A 27,013-nucleotide genomic window follows, 5' to 3' on the forward strand; every position below is an offset into this window, starting at 1 on the left:
TGGGGAAAAAAAGTTTGAAAACCACTGTTTTAATCGTATGACATTGACTTGTTCTGTGCGTGGTTTCATAACTCCAGAGGAAATGGGCCAATGACAATTTATCTCAAGCAAAATCTTTCTTTCACAATTGGGTCTTCGGCAGTCTTTCTCACCCTATTTTCCCATTCAAGTGCCACTTTAAGCAATCTCTTACTTATTTTTCGAGACTCCAAGGAATAAAGTCCAATCCTGTTCAACCTTTCCCTGGAGCTTAACTCAGGAAGACCTGGCAGCGTGCAAGTAAATCTTCTCTGCACTCTATCAATCTTACTAATACCCTTCCTGTAGCTAGGTGACCAGAACTGCACACAATACTCCAAATTTGGCCTCACCAACATCTTATACAACCTCACCATAACTTCCCAACTCCTATTTTTAACATTTTAATTAATGAAGGCCAAGATGACAAAAGCTGTCTTTAGAACCCTCTCTTCCTGTGACACCACTTTCATGGAATTATGTAACTGTGTTTTATCTCTTGCTACCAATTTCTATAAATTGGCTGTTCAATTTCATATCGTTGGCTTTTGGATTATTTTATTGTGTCCCTTGATCTGGCAGAGCAAAGGAATTTTGTTTTCTTTTGTCAGGTCAAATTTTGTCACATTGATCCAAAAACAAGTATTTTCACCATTCCTTCAGCTGTCGTATTGTACCTCACAGTGACGGCATCATGTTGTCTTGTTTATCCTTTACCCCTCCATCCAGACAGATGTGTTGATCAATGAGTCGACTTCACTCATCCAGCAGCCAATTCTGCTGCTCGGGCTTTTCATCCCACTTGTTCAGTTTGTTATCTCTCCTCTTTTTCTCAGCAAAGAGAATCAGGTTTGTTTGATCATCTTTTTGAATCCCAGTGAAAGGTTATCAACCTGAGGGTTTTAAGGCCGATTATTTTTCCAGTAGATGGCCTGCCGAGTATTTCCAGCGTTGAATTTTTATTTTACTGCCTTGCTGTATTACTGAGTGCTTTAAATAGTTGAAGAAATGTCGGTTGGGTTAAGTGGAGATGTCTCGATTATGGAGTGGATTTAGAAAAATAGACGTAAAAGGGAAGGGTGCATGGAAATAGTTAATTCATCTTTTCAAATTGATTTCTGAGCTATGACCGTTTTCTGATGTACACGCAGTGTTCAGAATTAAAAATTTATTATGATGAACATGTCACAATATTTGTCATTTTGTGGCAACAATACAGGTGCAAATATTGCTAGAAATTACATTTTTAAAAAAGAAATCTATTTGTGCAAAATGAAGAGTAAGTGAGAGAGTGACTGTGGTTCCTTGTCCATTGAGAAATCTGATGGCAGAGGGGGAGAAGCTGTGTTTGTACCATTGGGTGTTCGTCTTCAGGCTCCTGGACCTGTTTCCCTGGTGATAGCAGGGTGAAGAAAGCCTGGCCTGGGTGGTGAGGGTCCTTGAGGATAGAGGTTGTTTTCTTCAGACTCCGCCTCTTGGAAAAGTCCTTAATACATGGGCCAGGGATGAAAGAGGAAAAGTTTAGATGAAACATGAGGGGGAGCTTCTCCACACAAGGTGGTGGGAGAGTGGAACAAGCTGCCAGCTGCATGAGGAAATATGAGCTCAATATTAGCATTGAAGAATTTGGACAAGTTCAGGGATATGAGGGGAATGGAGGTCTCTGGACTGGATGCTCGTCACTGAGACAAGGCAGAATAAGAGTTGTTCAGTGGGTGCACGAAAACATAAGACAGACAGCTGTGTTCTCACCCATTTAATGGACTGCACATGGTGCAGCGGGCCGAGGAATGGCACGTTGATCTGTGGAGACTCCTGCCAGAAAGTGTGGGATACTCACGGGACTTAATTTAAACCTGCCGGCAGCAAACACTTCAATATGTCCCACCTTGTCTCGTGGAGCCCGGCACATATAACCATATGACAATTTACAGCATGGAAACAGGCCATATCAGCCTTTCGAGTGCATGCCATTTCACATGAACCACTCCACTCCCTAACCATTCCCCAGCCCTTTTCCACACTCTGCCCATATCCTCCAACCCCCTCATATCCATGTACACATCCAACATTCTCTTCAATGACAGAAAGGACCCTGCCGCAACTATCTCTTCTGGAAGATCATTCCATTCTGCCACCACTCTCTGAGTGAAGAAGTATCCTCTAACATTTCTCCTGAAGTTTTTCCCCCTTACCCCTAACTCATGTCCTCTTGTTCCAGCCTCCCCTGCCCTCAGTGGAAAGAGTCTACTCATGTCTTGCCTATCTATTCCCTTCCTAATTTTAAATACCTCTATCATAACCCCCTTCAACCGTCTACGTTCCAATGAATAAAGTCGCTGTCTCCTTCATCTTCTTCTGCACTCTAGATGTTGTAAGTCAGGCAACATTTTTGTAAATCTTCTCTGCACATGGCCTCACCAATGCCTTAAACAGCTATACTCTAGTCTATGCCCCACCTCACTGACAAAAGACAAAGGAGGAAAAACCCAACACCCAACCCCAACCAACCAATTTTCCCCCGCAACCGCTGCAACCGTGTCTGCCTGTCCCACATCGGACTTGTCAGCCACAAACGAGCCTGCAGCTGACGTGGACATTTACCCCCTCCATAAATCTTCGTCCGCGAAGCCAAGCCAAAGAAAGTCTATGCTATGATTTATGAAGGCCAGCATGTCACATGCCTTCTTAACTACCCTGTCTACATGGGAAACCACCTTCAAGGAAATCTGTACCATAACTCAAGGTCCCTCTGTTCCTCTGCCTTCCTCGATGCCCATCCCTGAACTGCATATGTAAATATTAAGATTATTTTTTCCAGAATGCAGCACCTCACACTTGTCAACATTAAATTACATCTGCCATCTTTCAGTCCACTTTTCCAAACAAACCAAATCCTGTAATCCAAGAAAACCTTCCTCACATTCCACCAGTCCCCCTATTTTTGTATCGTCTGCATATTTGATTACCCAGTTAACCACTGCCTCATGGAAATCATGAAAATAAATGATAAACATCAGGGGACCCAGCACCAATCCCTGAGTCACACCGCTCGTCACAGGCTTCTATCCTCACAGACAGTTGTCCACCATGAGTCTCTGCTGTCTGTTTTACAGCCACCTCTGAACCCATCTCACTATCTATTAATCCCTAGTGACTGAACCTTCCTAACTAACTTTACATGCGGAACTTTATCAAAAGCCTTACAAAAATTCAAATAGATATCGTCAGCCGCCCTACCTTCAGCCACTTTCCTTGTCACATCTTCAAAACATTCAACAAGATTCATTAAAATGATTTTCTCTTCATAAACCCATTCTGGGTGCCCCTGATCATTCCCTGCCTATCCAGATATTTGTACATACTATCTCTAAGAATACCCTCCATAACTTTTGCCACCACCAAAATAAAACTTACTGACCGATAATTACTTGGCCTGCACCTTCTGCTTTTTTTAAACAGTGGAACAACATTTGCAACCCTCCAATCCCGCGACACCACACCCTCCTCCAGTGATGTTTGAAACACCATTGTCAGAGCCCCGGCTATTTGCTCCCTGACCTCCCTTAATGTCCTTGGGAAAATCCCATCAGGACCAGGAGACATCCAACTCTATTGATCCTAGAAGCTCCAAATCCCTCTCTTTACTAATCCCTATCCTTTCCGTAACTAAGCTATTCACCTCATTTTTCTCACATAGTCCAGTGTCCCTTTCGCTCATGAATACAGAAAAGAAAAAAAATTGTTCAATATCTCCCCCATCTCATACAGCTTCTCACTTACACGTTCCCATTTTCCAGTGGATGTACTCTATCCTTAACCCTCTTTGACTGTTCACGTATCTGTAAAAACCCGAAGGACTCACTTTCACCTTATTAGCTATGGATACTTCATATCTTCTTTTTGCCTTTCTAATTTCCCTTTTTAGGTTCTTTCTTCAATATAAGTAAGGATCATATATCTCATCAATCTTTTGTTTCTTATATTGAGCATGGGCCTCCCTCTTATCCTGAGTCATTCATAATTTTTCTAGAAATCCACAGCTCCCTTGAACTTCTAGTCTTGCATTTCTGCCGATCTGGAACATAATGATCCTATACTCTCAAAATCTCACCTTTAAATACCCTCCAATTTTCCTCTTCATCATTTCCGGCTAAAAGATCAGCCCACACAACTCTCTGCAAATCTGGCCTTCCCCCACTCGAAGACCTTCGACTTCAGACCTGACCTATCCCTTTCCATAATTAAGCTAAATCTAATTAACCCATGATCACTGGATCTGAAGTTCTTCCCAATGCTCACCTCCGCCACCTGCCCCATTTCATTCCCTAACCACAGATCAAACACTGCCCTCCATCTCATGGGCATCTCCACATACTGCTGCAAAAAACAGTCCTGAACACGTTGTCTAAACTCTAAGCCATCCTGACCTCTCACTGACTGTGTTTCCCAATCGATGTTAGGACTTCACTTGCCTCCTTTCCAGACCCATCAACCAAGGCTGAAACTTAGTTTTGTCTTGTGTCATAATGGCAGAGGACATGAAATTCTGGTACATAGTAGGTGCATTGGATGCTGCTAAAGCATGTCGAAGAAGAGAATTTGTTGCTAATCCCCTGGCAGAAAACCAGTACACGAGACGTCGCGCAATTGGTCTGCACATGTACCTCATGCCAGACTGCCAAAATTCAACGGCACACTAAGGCACTTCTTCAACCTTTCCCGATGGTACACACACGGTTGGAACATGTGCATGTGGATCTGCTCGGACCATTGCCAAAATCTCAAAACATGAGATACATTCTAACAGTCGTAGAACGTTTCACACTCTGGCCAGGGGCCATCTCGTTTCCATCTAGTGACACTGAAACAAGGGCCATAGCATTCATCATTAATTGGATGGCTAGATTTGGTTTCCCGACCCACATTGCATCAGACCACGCACCACAATTCACCCACAGTCCAACGGCCTTGTGGAATGTTTCCATCGGCAACTGAAGGCCCTACTCACCGGTCTCAATTTAGTCGATGAATTGCCATGGGTTCTATTGGGAGTGTGCACGGCTCCAAAGGAAGATGTCTGCATTGTCCGCAGAGATGGTTTATGGTACAGTCCTTACAGTTTCATGGGACATTCATTTCACACCAACTCTGATCTGAACGTCCTTCAGCAGCTTCGACATGGTGTTGTGATCAGCAAATCTTTTCCTACCCACTGGTATGGTTCCCCTAAACAGAATGTGCCCCCAAAACCCCTGGACACTGATTATGTTTTTGTGCACAGACAGGTCCCAGGAGCACCATTACAATGACCGTATAAGGGCCCTTTCCGCGTGATGAAGAAGGATGGGGTTGTGTATACTTTGGACATTGGGGGGCATTCACAGCTGTTTAGTGTGGACAGATGCAAGCCTGCCCATGTGGATCCCGCTTCACACTTTCAGTGCCCCCAGCACAGATGATGAGGGGGTCCACCTAAGGTCGATGCAGCTGGTGCTTTAGTTTCTGGTGACAGTTCTTGGGGGGGGGGAGGGTAACAGCTGTGTAGTGGGCTGAATGGGCACAATTCTTTGGCGGGTGCATGAAAGCATAACTCAGACAGCTGTCCATTTAATAGACCACACGCGCGTGGTTCTGCGTGTCAAGGATCGACACGTTGATCTGTGGATTCTCCTGACAAGGCGCAGGACACTCACAGGGCTTAATTTAAACCTGTGGTTCTGTGGATCAGTAGCAAACTCATAATGATGTCCCACCTTCTCCCATGGAGCCCAGGACACACGGTAAATAAAAGAAGCCTGCAAAGGCTGAATAAAGCAGTCTTGTGTTGACGACATATATAAATATTTAGGGTAACTATCCCATTTAAAGGATACTTTTCATCCATCTCACAGCCTGTGGGAAGAAGCTATTCCCCAGCCTGGCAGTCCTGATTTTGATGATGGATGTGGTGAAAGATGCTGTGCACTGGATGGAAATGGTCTTTTTACAGTTCCTTGAGCCCTATTTGAACAACATTCCCAGTAAATGTCATCTGCAGAAGAAAGTGAGACCCCAGTGATCCTCACAACTCTGCATCATTCCTGTCTGATGCTTTACAGCTACTGGAGCGTCCAATGACGTAGCCAGACAGGAGACTCAACTGTGCTCCTGTAAAATCTCAGGAAGCATAAATCCAAATGAGTAAATCCATATCTTTTTAACTTTTCTGGTGTTTAATACAACTGATGTATAAAATTATAGTTCACTAAATTTAGTCATACTATCTTCACACATAGTAGTCCATTCTTCTTGGGATAATTCTAAGGATAAATCTTTCTCCCATTTAATATTTGATTTATCTAAATCCAGTTTGGCCATTTTCTCTTGCAACAAAGAATACATTTCTGAAATAAATCCCTTTCTGCCCCATTTTCAATTACATTTTTAAATTTAGTTAACTTAGGTATCTTAAATTGCCACCCAAAATTCTTCACTACTGGAGCACGTACTTGAAAATATGCAAGCAAAGAATTTAACGGTACCTCAATTTTTTTCCCCAAGCCTATCAAAAGAAAGAGTTATCCCATTTTAAAACAATCTGCTAACACTTGAATACCTTTCATTTGGCAAATCTTTAAATACTGAGATCATTCATCGAGAAGGATATGAACTTATCCTGATATAATGGAATTTGAAATGAAACCTTATCTCCAGTTCCTATTGCCTGATTTCTTTTATACCAAATATCACATAAATGTCATAATACTGGCAAATTATAATAATGCAAAAGATGAGGAATCCATCAAAATATACATTGATGTATAATAGAATGAGAAATCTGTGCTAATTCCACTTTAGACAAGTGAGGAGGTTGATTAATTTTGAACATCATATTCATAAATTTTAACTGATAATTAACTAATAATTTAATGAATAATTCTGAAAATAAGGACATTGTAGATGCTAATGCATATTTCCATGTCAATGTTTGCAACAATACTCTAGCCAAAATACCTTTTTATAAAAATATTCTGATGGCTGCATATCTCTTTAAAAAATATCTTTGGAAGCGAACATGGAATTGATTGAAAAAGATATTGAATACAAGGAAAAATATTCATTTCAACACAATTTACATGTGCCATTTATGTCAAAGGAAGATTTTTCCATTTAATTAAATCAGCTTTAATTTTATCAATAGAGAAACATAGTTCAACTTACACAAATGTTGATAATCCGCATCAACCATGACCTCTAAATATTTAATATTCTTCGTCCATCTAAGCTGTGTGATCTGTTTACAAGCAGTATAATCTTCCTGTGTAATTGGTAATATGTTCCTCTTATCCCGATTAACCTGATAACCAGACATTTCTCCATATTGATCCAAACAGGTTTGCAGATGTCATAACAATTACTGAGGATTTGTTAAATATACTAGTACGTCATCTGCAAACAAATGAATTTTATATTCTTTTCATTTATTTTAATCCCACTAATTTTATCATTTTGTCTTATAGCTTGGGCCAGCGGTTCTATCACCAATGGTGACAAAGGACAACCTTGCCTTGTGGAGCGTGTTAAATTAAACGTATCTGAAATTTGTCCATTCATCACCATCCTCGCCAAGGGAATTTTATACAAGTCTTTAACCCAACCAGGTAAAAAAGGTCCAAACTAAATCTTTCAAGTATTTAAATAAAAAGTACCTTTCAACTCGATCAAAGGCTTTTCCCGCATCTAATGCCGCTATCATTGATTGATTCAAACAATATCTTGATCCATTAATCAACGTCACAGTCGAACAATATTTTCAGAAGAAAATCTATTCTTAATAAAACCTGCTTGATAAACATGTATTAAACATGATAAATACTTCGCAAGTCTATTGGCCAATACCTTAGCTACTATCTTATAAACTACATCTTATAAAGATATTGGTCGATATGAGGCAACTTTCATTGGGGCTCTTTCTTTTTTGCAATAACTAAGTCTAGGTCTAGAAAAGGTTTCTGGAAATGGTTTTGCTCTTCTGTAGCTTGTTTAAGAACATCCATCAAAACAGGAGACAAGACTTCATAAAATTCTTTCTAAAACCCTCCTGTAAACCCATCTTCTCCAGGTGATATTCAATATAGCTTCTTCAATTTCTAAATCACTGAAAGGAATTTCTGCCCTATCTTTATCGTCCAAAACCGATAAGTCCAAACGACCTAAAAAAGACTTAACACGTTCCTCATCCTGACTTACTTCAAAAGAATATAAATTCTGGTAAAATGAGTGAAATTCATCATTCATTTCCTGAGGTTTAAAAGTGATTCCTGAATTATTTCTTATCGCATTTATTGTCCCTGATGCCTGTTCAGTCTTTAATTGCTGAGCTAAAACCTTATGCACTCTTTCTCCTTACTCATAGTAATGCTATTTGGATCATTGTATTAATTTTTCATATTAATATGTTTGCATTATATTATAACAGTTTCAACTGAATCAAAAAAGTCTTTTATCCACAGTCGAATTTCATTGGAATTTCTTTTCTAACATTGTTATTTCCTTCTCCAAATTTTGCCTCTCTGCCAAATGCTGTGTCTTAATTCTTGCAGAATAATTGATTATCAGACCTCTTAAATAAGCTTTTCAAGCATCCCACAAAACAAATTTACTTTGTACTGAATATGTATTAATTGGCAAATAAGACTGAATATGGACTTTGATATAACTTAGAAACTTTGGTTGCTTCAATAACATCCCATTAAATCTTCACCGATAAGGGGTCTCTACATTATGCAAACCAGAACATGTGCAGGTGCACAATCCTTTATCCAGAACCCTTGGGGGTGGGTCACTGTGTTCCAAATTTCAGATTTTTCTGGATTTCGGAAAGCCAGATTTAAGCCCACACAAATTATGCTGCTGTATCCACCCCTACTCCCTTCCAGTCACACTGCCATTCCCCCCCCCACCCCACATCTCACCTGCCTGACTCGCGCTGCCATCTCTCTCCCCAATTGCTGATGTTGGGAGCTTTCCGGATTTTAGATGTCTCGAAAAAGCACTGTGTACTTCTACTTAACAATGAGGAATGATCCGATAAAATCCTACTCTTATACTCTGCATGTATAAATCTACCCTGTAATTGTGCTGATGTGAAGCAAAAGTCGATACTCAAAAAAGGATCATGTCTGGGTGAATAAAAAGAAAAGTCTTTTTCTGTCAGAATTAACATCCTCCACATTTCCACCAAATTCAAATCTTTCATTGAGTCTAAAATCCATTTTGCCATTTTGGTTCTTTGTACAGTTTTTGGAAATTTATCCAACACATAATTAAAATCCCCACCAACCAAAATATTTTCATTAGCTTGACCCAGATTCAAAAAAGTTTCAGAAATAATATCTTCATTATTTTCATTGGGTGGATAAACATTCATCAAAGTCCATGCTTCAGCAAAAATTTTACAATTCACCGACAGCTCTCGACCCGATGTGGCAGAGAATGATTCCAACTGAAACGGTATCTTCTTATGAACCAAAGTTGCAACTCACCTCTAGCTTTCAAATTAAATGCAGATGCAAAAACATGTCCTACACAATCTATCATCAATTTCATATGTTCTTTCTCAGACAAATGGGTTTCTTGCAAAAAGGCAACATCAACCTTCATTTTCTTTATATATGCCAATATTCCCTTTCCTTTTCATCAGATTATTAAGTCCTTTAACATTGAAGGTCACAAAATTTAAATGAGCCATAACTTAATTTCCTCTTGAGATTGACACTTCACACAGCAATTACATATTTTATAACACCCAAACCCCCCTTTCAAACAATAAGAAACCTCTGTAAAAAATGTAAAAACCTAAGAGCCGAGGACCCCCCTCTGTGGTCCAGCTGCAGTTAATACCACATTTGACAGATGACTTTAGAAGTAGTATAGTCAACCACCACCCCCCAACTGAACATTAAAACCCATCAGTCATCCCAGTGATAACACCCACATTGAGCTTGAGCTTCAACTTCAACATCACTCACCAATTCTGATTCCAATTCTTTTCCCTGTTCCCTTCTCAATTTTAATCTCGGGCATTTTCCCTATCAATTCCTTAAAATCTGGGAAGGAATTTGCAAAAGATAATGCACCATAAGGACTCTCAAAACATTGAGACTGATCTAGTCCATAATTCACCTTAAATATCGTAAGATGTCGAAAAGTAAACTTATACCCTTTCTTCCACAGCACTGCTTTGAGCAGATTAAACTCTTTCTGTCACTTAATAATCTCCTGACTTAAATCAGCATAAAATAAAACCCTATTTCCTTGAACCATCATTGGGGTTTGATCAAGGCGAGCTTTCTGAACTGCAAGCCGCAATATAATTTCTCTATCCTGATATCACAAGCATCTTAAAAGAACCGCTCTTGGCATTTGACCCGGAAAAAGTTTTCTCCTTAACGCCCTATAAGGCCAATCTAAAAAGACTCGACTCCCAACATCTCTGGAATCCATTTCCAGAAATAAATTTACAGGATCTGAACCATCAATATCTTCCGGCAGACCAACTATCTTAATATTATTACGACAACTTTGATTTTCTAACGAATCAATGTTTTTTAACAAATCTCTCTTCTGGACATCCCAGCCTGTAAACAAATCCTCAATAATGATCCATCCTCTCTGCATAATGGTCCTCACTGTCCTTAGAGTCAATAAAAACATCTTCTATCTTCTTAAATTGATCTTGTCCAGTGTCCACTGCTGTTAAACTCTTATTAATATCAACTTGAATAAATGTAATTTCTTCACACATACCAGCCATTATTTCCTTCATACCAGCAAATTGATCATTTAAAGTTTCAAAATTTTAGGTCATAGAAGACATCATCTTTTCATTTGGTTGGATCAGTTCTGTAGACATGAAGTTGACTTCCATCCCTGTTACAGGGGCCTTGAAGACTGGGGAAGGTGTCTGTGGTTAAACAACAGCTTTCATTGGAGAAGGAGATGTTCTTTAAGCTTAAGGGCTTCCTTCAGTGAGTCCAACTGCAGCAAATAGTCATTCTTGCTCTTCTTCTCGAATTTCTGAGTTGTCCTCCTCCACCTCATACCTGGCAGCCCTATTATAGATTTCCTGCGTGTGAGAACATCCATCCATGCTGAGAAGCTCAGTAGCACCAGAGGAGCATCTCCAGATGGGCCGCTGCATACAGTCATTCGCCTTCCTGCGAACTCGCGCTCACATTCGGGCACCCACACCCCGCTCTCCTTAGTCAAGCCAGGCTTGGGTCGGATTCCATGCTCGCGGTTCTCCTGGCCCGCCGCCAGACCAAAGACCTTGGTGACATCTTGCATCCCTGGAGGCGCAGAGAATGCGGACGTTTCTTCCATCTTCTCTTGAGTTCCACGTTGAGGATTTGGATCTATCTATAACTGCTCCTGAGGTTCCTTCTGGAAGGTCGGCCTTGCTTCTTCTGCACTTTTCACAGGTTGAAAACCTAGGTTTTTTCTAAGTTGCTGGTAATGAAATGGTATTGTATGAACTGACCAGTACAGGCATGGGCTGGCCCACCCTCCTGATGACATCCTCTCCGAGACACCTCCCTGGACTCCTCCCCTGTGACCCTGGCCTTCACTTCCCTCACTTGAACCTGGGCCATAAAGGTTGAGCCACCTCTTCCATCCCTTCAGTTACCTAGCTTGGGCGCGGGCCTCCAGTCTTGTGTGTAATAAAGCCTATCGTTCACCTCAGTCTTTGTCTCTGTGATTATTGGGCCAACTGGTCATGCCCAACACTGCTTTTTTCCTTTCTTCATTTCCAGAATCCTACTGTAGTAAATTACTGTTCAAAACATTGATAAAGTCAAAAAAGTCACTACAGTTCGAGTATTGAACAGTTCAGTCAGGGAGAGGTGTCTTCTCACGTCATTTTCCGATGCCATCTTTCCACGACCCCCCCCCCCCTCCACCTCCCCTCAGCTGAATCCTTGAACCCCATCCAATTCAGGGACTCGAGGCAGTCCTGCAGCTGGCTTCCCCTCACATTACCACCTTCTGGTTGTCCTGATCTTGTTAGTGTTGTAAGCAATTTTAGGCCCCATTTCTAAGAGAGGATGTGATGGCCCAGAGGTGGTTTACAAGAATGATCCTGGGGATGAGAGGAATAATGTTTGAGGAGCATTTGATGGTTCTGGGCCTGGACTCGCCCGAGTTTAGAAGGATGAGGCAGGACCTCATTGAAATCTGATGAATAGTGAAAGGGCTGGATAGAGAGGATTTTGCCAGTACTGGGAGAGTTTATGACCAGCTGGCACAACCTCAGAATAAAAGGATGTCTGCCTAAAAAGGAGATGGAGAAACCTTTTCATCTGGAGCAGTGATTTTCAAACTCCTCCTCCACACCCCCACCCCCACCCCCCGGATCATTTTCCACTTAATCCTTGTGTCAGAAGTGCTCTATTAGTAAGGGATTACTTAAGATTGGAAAGAAAAAGTTTGAAAACCTCTGTTTTAATCGTACGTCATTGACTTGGTCTGTGAGTGGTTTCATAACTCCAGAGGAAATGGGCAAATGACAATTTTTCTCAAGCAAAATTTTCCTTCACAATTGGGTCGACTGCAGTCTTTCTCAGCCTTTTTTCCCATTCATATGCCACTTTAAGCAATCTCTTACTCATTTTTCAACACTCCAAGGAATAAAGTCCCAACCTGTTCAACCTTTCCCTGTAGCTCAACTCCTGAAGACCTGGCAGCTTCCTAGTAAATCTTCTCTGCACTCTTTCAATCTTACTAATACCCTTCCTGTAGCTAGGCGACCAGAACTGCACACAATACTCCAAATGTGGGCTCACCAACATCTGATACAACCTCACCATAACTTCTCAAATCCTATTTTCAGTATGTTAATTAATGAAGGCCAAGATGACAAAAGCTGTCTTTAGAACCTTGCCGTCATGTGACACCACTTTCTTGGAATTATGTAACTGTGTTTTATCTCCTAGAATGCTTCCACCAGCGTTGTCTCTGCTCCATCCTCAATTAGATTGATGAGTTACCATGCGTTCTTTTGGGAGTGCGCACAGCTCCAAAGTAAAGCAGAGATGGTTTATGGTACAGTCCTTACAGTTTCATAGGACATTCATTTCACAACCAACTATGATCTGAACATCCTTCCACAGCTTCGACATGGTATCGTAATCAGCAAAGCTTTTCCTACCCATTGGCTTGGATCCCCTTAACAGAATGTGTCCCACCACTCCTGGACACTGATTTTATATTTGTGCGCAGACAGGACCCAGGAGTGCTGTTACAACGACCGCATGTGGGCCTTTTCCGCATGGTGAAGAAGGATGGGTTTGAGTATACTTTGCACATTGGGGGACATTCACAGCTGTTTAGTTGGAACAGACAAAAGCCTGCCCATGTGGATCCCGCTTCACCCATTCAGTGCCCCCAGCCCAGACGATGAGGGTGTCCACCTAAGCTGCATGCAGCTGGTGTTTTACTTTCTGGCGACGGTTCTGGGGGGGCGTGTATCAGCTGTGTAGCGGGCCGAGAGGGCAAGGTTCTTTGGCGGGCACATAAAATCATTAGGCAGACAGATGGAAACTCATCCATTTAATTGACCGCATGGACGTGGTCCTGCGTGTCGAAGAATGGCACGTTGATCTGTGATTTCCCCTGCCGGAAGGTACAGGACACTCACAGGGCTTAATTTAAACCTGTGGTCCCGTGGATCTGCAGCAAACTCACAAATGATGTCACACCTTGACCCATGGAGCCCGGGACACGCTGTAAATAGAAGAAGCTTGTAAATAATGAATAAAGCAATCTTCTGTTGACTAACCTGGTATGTGTGTGTGTGTGTGTGTGTATATGTGTGTGTGTGTGTGTGTGTGTGTGTGTGTGTGTGTGTGTGTGTGTGTGTGTGTGTGTGTGTGTGTGTGTGTGTGTGTGTGTGTGTGTGTGTGTGTTGCTTTAGTAGCTCTATCGAAGTAGACGCTACATATATAAATATTTGGGAGGATGATCACACTTACAGGATTCTTTTCATCCATCTCACAGCCTGTGGGAAGATGCTATTCCCCAGCATGTAAGTCCTGATTTTGATGATGGACGTGGTTAAAGATGCTGTTCACTAGATCAAAATGGCCTTTGTACTATTCCTTGAGCCCAATTTGAACAACACTCCCAGTAAATGTCATCTACAGAAAAAGGGAGACCCCAGTGATCCTCACTACTCTGCATCATTCCTGTCTGATGCTATACAGCAACTAGACCATCCAAAGGTCGAGACTCAACTGCGCTCCTGTAAAATCTCAGGATGAGAGCCATTAGCCTTGACTTTCTCAGGCTCCTTGGGAAGTGTAGGCCCTTCCTGACCGATAAGGAGGTGTGATCGTTCTGTGTATTAATACGTGTGCTGTATGGATGGGAATTTTATGTGATTGTATTGTCTATTCTTGCTCTTTAACAATCTTTAGTGGATAGAAGTAGTCATTGTACTTTAGGATGTACAATCATGTACAGATTGTCCTTAAATAGCCATTTGGCCCAGATGTCTATTCAGTCCAAGAATACTTTCCATCACAGGCAGATTTTAAACAATAACACCATTCATTCTTAAACAAACATTGTTTTAAATTTTCTTTAAAAAAAAACAGGATCAAACTTTAACATCACTATTAACAGCCTTCCATTACCCCCTTCTAATTCAAAGTGCTGGTGTATTTAATGTGCATAAAGTTCTTTGACACAACTCCAAGTTCACCGGTGTCTATCAATTCTTATACTGTGCATAGAATTCAACATTTATGAATTTGAATATGAATGATAAGCTCTGGTGATTAAAAGTAAATGTTTACCCTCCAGGAAGATTCTTGTTGGTTTCAGAGAGGGATTTCCTGCTCATTGGACACACATAAACTGATTCCCTCTGATCAGCCACCTTGGGGTCTTGCCAAAGAAACTTGACCCATCAGGGTTTTCCAAATGATAACCTCTTCTGCAGGTCACCATTGATTTCCTTTTGTTTCCCTTATTTCAGGTAAAACATAATTTCTCGCAAGCCATTTCCTCTTGTATGGACAACAAAGTTCTTCAACAGGCTGAACTGAGAACTCGCAACTCGTCTTCAAAACAAGATGCCAGCTTGCCCTCTCTCTCTCTCTCTCTCTCTCTCTCTCTCTCTCTCTCTCTCTCTCTCTCTCTCTCTCTCTCTCTGTGTTAGAAAAAGCCTATTTGGTCTCTCCTCTCTGCTTGCAAAACCACATGACCTTCTTAGAAAAGCAAACTGGAACCAGCCAGATTACTCCACCAGACCCAAACTTCTGAGTCCATTCATCTGTTGCTTTAAAAACAATAATCCATTTACACCTGCTTTTGAAATTCTTTAGCAAAACAGTCTCCTTGTTTCGTCTTTGCAAAGGCTCTCGGCGCCTGAATGACTCACTCTCAGCAAAGCTCTTGCATTTTAAATAAGAGCTGTTTGTGAAGTGTATATGTTTGTTTGTAACCTACACAACTCCTATAATCCATCTCTTTCAAAAACATGTCTATGTACAATGTAAAATAAATAATCTGTCACAGGACAGATGCAGCAGAGGAGTTGTGATCAAATCAATGGTGTCCTTGCGAAAAAAAAGTGGGAAGAGGTATAATCTGTTGAGTGGAGTTTGTAATAGTTTGAAACTTGAACCTCTATCTCTATTTCAGGAGACAATTTACTGTCATGTAATTAAAAAGTGTCATATCACACAAAATTGTTTTTTTTCTGCTGTAAGACAAACAGACTCTCCCCACTCTGGCAGATATTGCCTGAAATGCCTCTTGCAGTCAGAGAAAGACTGAGTGCTCCCCCCCACCCCCACCACCCCAAACCCTGGGCTAAGTCACTGAGGGTCTGTGGATTCTCTTTCAATGCTCACAGACCAATCCAAGTCATTGGCAATGTGAGCTCCAGTTTTGAACCTCTGACATAATTAGGAACCATTTAGCACTCACTCGTATCCCAGGTCTGATACCTGACACCCTTTTAGCCAGTTTTGACCCAGTCTCTAGCAATCCACAGCCTGGTGTGGGTTCCTTGACTGCTTTGTCCAGAAGCCTGCAGCGTGCGTGGGTTTCTCTCCTAAAGTCACCAACAGCCTGCCACCTATGTGGGTGTTTCAGCTGCAGATCCCCTCACTGGTCGGCTTCCTTGGTCACTGACCCGTGGATTGAATCCTCTGCTTCTGAGATGTTGGTGGAGTGTGGTCTTTCTGTTTTCTGGTGCCCTGCACTAGTCGACCGCTTCCGCAGAATTCACGGTGGCGAGGAAACCTAACAAATCTAAATTTTAAAAAATTAACTAAGAGGAGAATCTCACATGTCTAGAGGGATGGAAGGGGCATTATTACAAATTGAAGCCTGATATTTGTATATTCAGGTGCCAAATTTGCAAAAGTAAAGAGTAGATGTTTCTCAAGCTATATGTAATTTTTTCCAAAGGAATACATCGTTGAATTTTTGCATGTCATCTTGGCATCCCTAAAAATATATATATATCTGATTTCCAAGTAAGTGCAATACATGTCCTCATCACCGCTAACGTTAATTTAACAAATTTCAATTGATATATTAATAGATTTAATTTGGGCCTTGTTCCTTCAATATTTCATATGAAAAATAAGGTCAGATTCTGTGGAAAAACATGTCCTATAACTTGTTCCATAAATATTGTAATTCTCCCCAAAAACATCTTGCATTAGGACAAAGATAAGATGAATGCAAGAAAGTTGTGACATCTTAACCACACCTAAAACATTGATCTGATAATTCTGATTTTATTCTATTGAATTTCACTGGTGTAAGAAGTAAATGTAGAAAATAAACTAGTTGTGAATTCCTTCTTCACTGCTGCAGTGTGGAACTCTGGTCAATAGATCCAAAATGCTGCGTTGAAGTGAATTAATACAACTCCCCTGGATCATTTGATCTCTATTGCCATATCAGCTTCCTGAGGAGGTTTTCACATCCAACAGCCTGAGTCACCTGACTCCAGGTGCAGGATTCAGATAAAATCCTTGCTGACATCTGCTACATGACTGATGTAAAAACAATTATACTGAACTAATTTATATCTTGCATTGAGAGCCTTATATGGATCTCCCCATATTTGCCAATCAATTACAATATTCAGATCCATTTCCCACCTTTGTCTCAACTTATGAACTTCTCATTTAAAAGTTCCTACTTGTAATAAAGAGGACATCATCAAATAATTTTTTTAACAATTCCTCTTATAAGGAATTTCTATTTCAGTACAACATGGTTGGTCCTAACTTATCCTTCAAATATGCTCTTAGTTGGAAATAGCAAAAAAAAAATTGCGATGAGTTATACGTTATTTATTTCTCAGTTGTTCAAATAACATTAATTGACCCCTTTCATAACAATCTTCAACATTTATAATCCCCTTATGAAACCCGCTATCCAGAAATTGATGATCCTTTGAAAAAATATATGAGGATTTTGAATCAAAGCCATTCTGTTTCAACAATTGTGTATCTTTATCACCAACCATTAATTTTGATTCCCACTTGTACATAAATTTTTGTGCTTTTCACTCTCCTATTTTATTTTATTTTATTTTTTTTAGTTTTTTATTTTTCACACCATAAATCACATTAACCATGACACACACTTTTTCCTGTTCACACATATACAGTGCCATTTGTTCCTCCCTCCTCCCATCCCACCCTCCCTACCTCCCCCCTCCCATCCATTTAAGGTATACAATCTAGGATACATTAAACCAGTCAGACAATGTTGTCATTCAAGAAAAATACACCAGAAATTCTACTGAGTCCATTCTTTTCATTTCCTTTTCCTTCCGTTAACTTAGGTAATGATTGTCCCCACTAGGTTTTCGCTATTGTATTTAATGTAAGGCTCCCATATTGTTCAAATATTTCAATATTATTTCTTAAACTATATGTTATTTTTTCTAATGGAATACATTTATTCATTTCTATATACCATTGTTGTATTTTCAAATTATCTTCCAATTTCCAGGTTGACATAATACATTTTTTTGCTACGGCAAGAGCTATCTTAACAAATCTTTTTTGTGCATCCTCCAAATCAATTTCAAATTCTTTGTTTTTTATGTACTCTCCTATTTTATTTGATTCTATTTTAACCCTTTCAAAAAAGGAAGCAATAATTCTCATTTGAGCTGCTCCATAACAATTTTTAAAATGAGGAAGCTTCAGTCCTCTCAATGCAGAATTTGCATTGGGTCACTTGTAACATGGGATTCAATTGGAAATGGGTTCATGTGACATAAAACCATGATGCAGAATGTTTTCTAAGAATGGAATACATGAGGAGGGTTGTCTAGGTCTCCAGCAGGATATAGATCACAAGATATAGGAGCAGAAGTAGGCCCATCGAGTCTGCTCCACCATTCTTCCACTCACCCCCACTCCCCAGCTCTCTCCCCATTACCCTTAATTTCTTGATGTATCAAATACCTGTTAATCTCTGCCCTAAATACACCCAATGACCCACTGACAAAATCAATTTTTCCACATTTGTTTTAAATTGACACCCTTTTATCCTGAAATTATGCTCTCCTGTCCTAGAATCCCCTACCATGGGAAACATCTTTGCCATATGTACTCTGTCCAAGCCTTCCAGCATTTGAAATGCCTCTGAGGTCCCCCTTATCCTTCTGTACTCCAACTAGTACAGTCGAAGAGTCGACAATTGTTCCTCATACACTAACCCTTTCATTCCTGATATCATTCCAGTAAATCATCTCTGACCTTCTCCAACACCAACACATCTTTTCTCAAATACGGCACCAAAAACTCTAATTCTGATTGAATGGAAAGAGAATTCTCCAACGACACAAACACAACGGTTACATGATATTATGTCTTGTTGATATTTACCACTCGGGAAGGTTCTTGTTGGTTTTCAGATAGAGGTGTGTTGTTCAGGGAATCATTGGTGTTTTGGTGACTCAACGTACCAGCATCTGAAGTCCGTTATCTCTTCAGAAAAGCTCTGATAGCTTTAGCATAGAGCAGAGCTGAGCCACGACTTTGCAGGTATTTAAGGGAGTGTGTGGGCAGGGTTTGTTCTGGACCAACAATCTCACCAAATGACTCTGCTTGAAATCAAGATTCAAACCATTTTGAGGAATACAACAGGAAATGTTCAACAAGAGCCTGATGTTCCCTGAGGAGTTTTCTTTCAATAGTGGAAATGTTTTTTTTTAAAGCCCGTTAATATTCCTGATACATATCTTTGTATTTAACTTTCAGGTTGCTATCTGTTGTTAACTTGGAGGCCTTTAATGGGGTGACTGGGTGGAATCTTTGCTTTAACCAAGCAGTTCTCTTGCAATTTTCCAGCTGTAGGATGCGATTCAGTTGCTTGCAAGTTTAGCAAGTGGGATTTTGATGTGAAATTGCAATTCACAGTGTCATTTTTGTGTTTGAAAATGCCAACGTGAAAATTTTAACTTTAGTCTTCTTGGTTTGCTTAAGTTTACAGAGGAGACGTTGGGTAAAGTTGAGAAGACAGAGTTGGATGCCCATTTGGTGAATCGGCTGGGCAAAGCATAAAGCACAAAATGAGGGTCTGAAAAAATAATGAAGGAGACTGAAGTGCCGTTGAACCAAACCTAGGTTAAGAATTTAATTTTGTGCAATGTACTTAAGAGACCAAACGATTTGGGCTTTTAGTGGTGACGTATTAAAATGAACAAAATCTGATAAGAATAGAAGTTTTATGGAATGTTTGGAAGTTGTCACAAAAAAACGGAGATATAAATTAGATGTTGTAATTAAGATAAATGAACAATACAATGAGCTTGGTGTCACAGTATCTGCCTCCCTCTACCGTACATCACCGTTAAACCTTCTCCCCAATATGAACCTGATGTCAAAGTATCTGACACTGTTAATCGTACATCAATGTTAAACCTTCTCACGAATGTGAATCCTGTCTCAAAGTTTCTGCCTCAGTCTATCGTACATCAACGTTAAACTTTTTCCCCCTGTGAACCTGGTGTAATAGAATCTGCATCAGTCTACCGTCCATCACCGTTAAACCTTCTCCCTACTATGAACATGGTGTCTTGGTATATATCTCAATTTACCGTACATCACCGTTAAACCTTCTCACTACTGTGAACTTGGTGTCACAGTATTGGTCTCAGTCTACCGTACATCACTGATAAACCTCCTCCCCACTGTGCACCCAGTGTCACGGTATCCATTTCAATTTACCGTACATCACTATTAAACGTTCTCCCCAATATGAACATGGTGTCACAGTATCTGACACAGTTTATAGTAAATCACTGTTAAACCTTCTTACTACTGTGGAATCCATCTCACATTTTCGGCCTCAGTCTACCGTTCATAAACATTAAACCTTTTCCTCCTGTGAACCTGGTGTTAAAGTACCTGCCTCAGTTTAACGCACATCACCATTAAGCCTTCTTACTGCCCTGAACTCAGCGTCACAGAATATGCCAAAGTCTACTGTACTCTACCGTTAAAACATCTCCCCACTCTGAACCTGGTGTCGCAGTATCTCACACAGTCTATCGTACATGACTGTTAAACCTTGTTAATGTTGTGAACCCATTGTCTCAGTATCTCTTATCAGTCTACCATACATCATCGTTAAACCTTTACACATCTGTGAATGGGTGTCACTGTATCTGATACAGTTCATCATAGATTACTGTTAAACCTTTTCACTGCTGTGAATCCAGCGTCACAGTAACTGTCTCAGTCTCCCATACATAATCGTTGAACCTTATCCCCACTGTGCACCTGGTGTCACATTATCTACCTCAACATACCGTACATCACCGTTAAACCTTCTCCCCATGTGAACCTGGTGTCACAGTATCTGACACAGTTTATCGTACATTACTGTTAAACCTTCTCCCCACTGTGAACCTGGTGTCACTGTATCTGACACAGTTTATCGTACATTACTGTTAAACCTTCTCCCCACTGTGAACCTGGTGTCATATTATCTACCTCAACATACCGTACATCACCGTTAAACCTTCTCCCCATGTGAACCTGGTGTCACAGTATCCGACACAGTTTATCGTACATTACTGTTAAACATTCTCCCCAATGTGAACCTGGTGTCACTGTATCTGACACAGTTTATCGTACATTACTGTTAAACCTTCTCCCCACTGTGAACCTGGTGTCACAGTATCTGACACAGTTTATCGTACATTACTGTTAAACCTTCTCCCCACTGTGAACCTGGTGTCACAGTATCTGACACAGTTTATCGTACATTACTGTTAAACCTTCTCCCCACTGTGAACCTGGTGTCACTGTATCTGACACAGTTTATCGTACATTACTGTTAAACCTTCTCCCCACTGTGAACCTGGTGTCACTGTATCTGACACAGTTTATCGTACATGACTGTTAAACCTTCTCCCCACTGTGAACCTGGTGTCACAGTATCTGACACAGTTTATCGTACATTACTGTTAAACCTTCTCCCCACTGTGAACCTGGTGTCACTGTATCTGACACAGTTTATCGTACATTACTGTTAAACCTTCTCCCCACTGTGAACCTGGTGTCATATTATCTACCTCAACATACCGTACATCACCGTTAAACCTTCTCCCCATGTGAACCTGGTGTCACAGTATCTGACACAGTTTATCGTACATTACTGTTAAACATTCTCCCCAATGTGAACCTGGTGTCACAGTATCTGACACAGTTCATCGTAGATTACTGTTAAACATTTTCGCTTCTGTGAACCCAGCATCACAGTAACTGTCTCAGTCTACTGTACATCATCGTTGAACTTTATCCCCACTGTGCACCTGGTGTCACTTTATCTACCTCAACATACCGTACATCACCGTTAAACCTTCTCCCCATGTGAACCTGGTGTCACAGTATCTGACACAGTTTATCGGTCATTACTTTTCAACTTTCTCACTTCTGTGAACCCAGTGTCACAGTAACTGTCTCAGTCTACTGTACATCACTGTTAAACCTGATCCCCACTTTACTCCTGGTGTCAAATTATCTACCTCAACATACCCTACATCACTGTTAAACCTTCACCCTCTGTGAACCTGGTGTCACAGTATCAGACACAGTTCATAGTATATCACTGTTAATCCTTCTCACAAATGTGAATCCTACTATAAAATAATGCACCCCTTCTAAGTCTCACAGTATTCTAATCCCCACCTATTTTAAAAATTCCAAAAAAAGGAGAAAAATCAATCCCAAAACAAGCTACTCAAAAGTAGTAGCCCCCTAAAAATCTGGGTGTGGTGAAGTCCACAAGTGGCGGGTGACTAAAGGACTCAGTGTCACCCACCCCCAGTCAGACTTTCACAAAGTCCTGAAACAAAAACATTCATCCCAGTGATTCCAGTCCCAATGATTGTTCCGGATCTTCAACATCGAGAAGACTTTGCGTCAATTCAACTTTTTTTCCCATTCTTTCCATATTTTCCAATCTTCCCATTTCCATTCCCATTGACCCTTCCCTTCTGTGACAATGGTGACATTCGCCCATTTCCTCGTACATCTGGCAATGAATTAGCAAATATTAAAGCATCATGGTCATTTTCAATAAACTGAGATTGAAAATTCCCATAAAAATCTTCCAATACTGCCGAATAACGAAAAGCAAATTTATATCCCTTTTGCCACAATACTTAATCGACTGAATTAAATTCTCGGACTCTTCTGATAATTTCTTGACTCAGATCTGCATTTAAAAAACCCTATTATTTTGAACCATAATTGGAGCCTGATTTTGCCATGTTTTCTGCACCACCAATCGGAGGATCATCTCTCTGTCTTGATATTTAAAACAGCGAATCAAAACTGCTCGTGGTAATTGGCCTGGAAACGGTTTCTTCCTTAACGCTCTATTCGCTCGATTTAATTCCAGTCCTTCTTGAAAGAATTACCTGCCCTACACGTCTGGGATCCATTTCTTCAAAACCTTCACCGGATCCGAACCTTCCATATCTTCCGGAAGATCTACTATCTTAACATTATTTCTACGACTTTGGTTTTCTAATGAGTCAAACTTCTTCAATAATTCCTTCTTCTGAATCCCCCAATCTACAAAAGGATCTTCCACTTTTCCATTTTTTTCTCTATTACGCTCCACTTGACTCTTGCTTTCAAGAAAGCCTCCTCAATCTTTTTAAAATGATCTAGCACAGTATCCACTGATCGTGTCCATCTCGTAACATCACTCTTAACTACATTAATATCTTGCTTCATAAAAGTTATTTCTTCACACACAGTGTTCATTTTAGTTTTCATTTCCGAAAATCTGATGAATCATCTGCATTCACATATTTGACATATCTTCCATGAGTTGAGCAATCCCTTCCAGAATTGGAAACACAGAAATCCAGTCCAGGATCCATCACCTACATTTGAGGCTGACCTTCTTTTGCCGCAGTCCCCAGTTCTTCAAATTCTAATGAAGTTGAGCATCTTCTTCCTCCATAGCAATAGGTCCTCTTCCGGTGCTGCTGCAGGTCTGGACACCCGACAACAGTGTGCCGACCTCGTCAGTTCACCGTCGCTCAGGCTCCCCCACAGCCCACACCTTCTCCAAAGGTTTGTGGACCCCCGACGCACTGTGCATGCCCGGTAGGGCCACCGACTGCGCAGGTGTGTCTTCTGATGCTACACTGTACCTCCCCTGACCACCAGGCAATGCTGCAGGCTCACGGGCCAGTCCTCGCTCAGCTGGCCCACCCTCACGTCTGTGTTCATGAGTGCACGAGTCAAAACCGCTGAACTCATCACTGAGCTGTCGTCATCTTGAGATAGCGCAAGTGGTGCCGACTAAATACTTAGCCGGGCAGGAGTCCTCTGAGGCTTGGAGACTCCAGTCGACGACTCCATTGCTTCAACTTGAACTTGGCCACAATTCTTCAACACTTTTGTAAAGTAATTTCTTCTGGAACCGAGTTTTCAATTTTTTCACATTAGTAGCTATTTCGATCCTCCACTATTCCAAAGTCTATAAATAGTATTTTTAATCACTTTTACAACTTTTAAAATCGAACATTTAATAGTCTAACTGGGGAAGGGTGGAACCACACATCTACCCTCTGCGCCATCTTGTCACAGGATCTGACACAGTTTATAGTAAATCACTGTTAAACCTTCACATTACTGTGAATGCTGTCTCTCAGCTTCTGCCTCAATCTACCGTTAATCATCGTTAAACCTTCTCCCCCTGTTAACTTGGTGTTAAAATATCAGCCTAAGTTTACCACACATCACCATTAAACCTTCTCCCCATTGTGAGACCGGTTTTACTGTATCTGCCACAGTTTATTGTACATCATTTTTAAACCTTCTCACTACTGTTAACATGGAGTCACAGAATCTGCCTTATTCTACCATACATCTCTGTTAAACCTTCTCAGTACTGTGAATACAGTGTCACAGTATCTACCAAGTCGACTGTGCATCACCGATAAACATTCTCCCCACGTTGACCCATTTTTCACTGTTTTTGCCACCATTTATCGTACATCACAGTTCAGCCTTCTCCCCGCTATAAACTTGGAGTCACAGTATATTCCACAGTTTATTGTACATCACTGATATACCTTCTCCTCATTGTGAATGTGGTGTCACCATATCTGCGTCAGTCTTCTGTACATCACCATAAACTTCTCCCCAATGTGAACCTGGTGTCACTTTATCTGCCACAGTTAATATTACATCACCATAAAACCTTCTTCCAACTGTGTACCTAGTATCACAGTATCTACCACAGCTTATCATGCATTACTGTTAAACCTTCTCACTACTGAAAACTTGGTGTCACAGTATCTGCCAAAGTCTACTGTATATCAGCGTTAAATATTCTCCCAACTGTGAACCTGGTGTCACAGTGTCTGATACAGTTTATCGTACATTACTGTTAAACCCGCCATATAAGCTCCAGATAGCGAAATAGGAGTTCTCACATCTGCAGGAACTGGGGATCATTCGTTGCTCCAACAGTCCTTTGGCCTCTCCGCTCCACCTGGTCCCAAAAGCCTCCGATGGCTGGTGCCCCTGCGAAGATTATCGACGGCTTAATGACATGACAGTACCTGACCGTTACCCCATCCCTCACATTCAGGACTTTATGGCCAATCTGCATGGTGTGAGAGTATTCTCCAAGGTCGATCTGGTGTGCGTGTATAATCAAATGCCATTGCACCCCGAGGACATCCCCAAAACGGCCATCATCACCCCCTTCGGCTTGTTCGAATTTTTATGCATGCCTTTCAGGCTCATGAACACCGCCCAGACCTTCCAGCACCTCATGGATACGGTGCGCAGGGATTTGAATTTCGTGTTCATTTATCTGTATGACATTCTTGTCGCCAGCAGAGACTGGGCACAACACAAGTCTCACCTGCACACCCTCTTCTCCCGACTGGCCGAATTCAGCCTAAAGATCAGCGCGGCCAAATACCAGTTTTGTGCAGAAGAAAATTTGGATGGGATGAAACTAATCCAGAATCCATTGCGCAGGATTGGAAAAATTAGATTGAGTGTCTTCAAATACTTGGAAGTTTTGACGTCAACAGACTTTGGAGTGGCCACATTTGCTCAGTTACACCATTTTTCTGATGTAAGTGAAGGTGGTTTTGATCCTATCAGTTACTGAGTCCTGTGAAATAATCAAGTGCGAGTAGATGGTGGATTTGTAATGGGAAAAGCCAGAGTGGCTCCATTAAAGTCAGTCACCAGACCTTGAATGGAATTGACTGCTGCTATTATGGCGAGCAAAATGGACGCTATGTTAAGAAGAGAATTACAGATGGAGTTAGCAGATCCTGTGTTTTGGACTGATAGAACATCAGTGCTTAAATATATTAAAAATGAAATCATGAGGTTTCATCTCTTTGTGACTAACAGAGAGAATGAAAACCTGGACAACAACAAATGGCAGATTTACCACAGGACAGAGTTTCACCTGATGAATTCCCATTTACATCCGTGGAAGTTGATTATTTTGGTCCTTTGCAATTAAAGTGAGGACGAAGTGTTGAAAAATGATATGGAGTTATTTTCACTTGTTTGACTATGAGAGCAATTCATATTGAAGTAGCGTCATTGCTTGATACAGACTCTTTTATTAATGTTCTTCGGCGTTTTATTCCTAGACGTGGTCAAGTAAAAGAATTATGTTCTGATAATGGATCTAACTTTAAAGGAGCTGAACGAGAATTATGAAAAGTTATTCAAAATTGGAATCAACATCAAATTAATGATGCATTATTTTAGAAAGAAGTTAATTGGATATTTATTCCACCCATAGTTATGGGTGTGGTACGGGTAAGGGTTAGTTGGTTGTGGAGAACGTTTACAAAGGTCTGTACTGGGCAGTACTGGGCAGCAATGCTTAATGTTGTAATGGATGCGGAAGCTCTGGGAAGGGGTAAGGGAGGGACTGGCCAGGAAGTCTGCAGATGCTGAGTCCGAGGGCAATGACAAACATGCTGGGGAAACTCATGGATAGTTTTGTCAGGAGCAGGTCCTGCATCACCAGTCAAATTGAGTATTTCAAGGAGGTGTCAAAGGAAATAGATGAAGGTCAAGGTCTGTATGTGCTGCACGAAGATTTAGTAAGGTGCTTGACAAGGTCGTCACGGTGGCCTCATTCAGACCGTCGGGAGGCATGGGATCCATGGAGCCCGGGCTGTGTGGATTCAGAATTGGCTTGTCTGCAGTAAACAGAGGGTAGTAGTAGATGGAACAATGACTAGTGGCGCTCAAAATGGATCTGCTCTGGGACCCCTGCTCTTTGTGATTTTTATGAATGATGATGGGAGTGGAAGGGTGGGTATGTCAGGGGATGACACAGAGGTAGAGATGTTTTAGACAGAGTAGAAGGTTGTCATAGGTCATCCAGTTTGCAGAGAAGTGACAGATGGAGTTGAATCCTGTAAATACAGATGTACTTAAACAAG

At 41.0% G+C, this 27,013-nt stretch overlaps 1 long non-coding RNA gene across 1 annotated transcript; it reads left to right on the forward strand.

Moving 5' to 3' along the window:
- The first annotated feature begins 7,524 nt into the window (after window positions 1-7,524).
- Window positions 7,525-25,726, forward strand: LOC138746340 (uncharacterized). Its single transcript, XR_011346877.1, has 3 exons — window positions 7,525-7,661; window positions 19,533-19,673; window positions 25,425-25,726. It is a non-coding gene; the product is annotated as an uncharacterized lncRNA (long non-coding RNA).
- The last annotated feature ends 1,287 nt before the right edge of the window (window positions 25,727-27,013 follow it).

This window comes from Narcine bancroftii, chromosome 11 (genome assembly GCF_036971445.1).
Source record: "Narcine bancroftii isolate sNarBan1 chromosome 11, sNarBan1.hap1, whole genome shotgun sequence".
In the NCBI taxonomy this organism is placed as follows: domain Eukaryota; kingdom Metazoa; phylum Chordata; class Chondrichthyes; order Torpediniformes; family Narcinidae; genus Narcine; species Narcine bancroftii.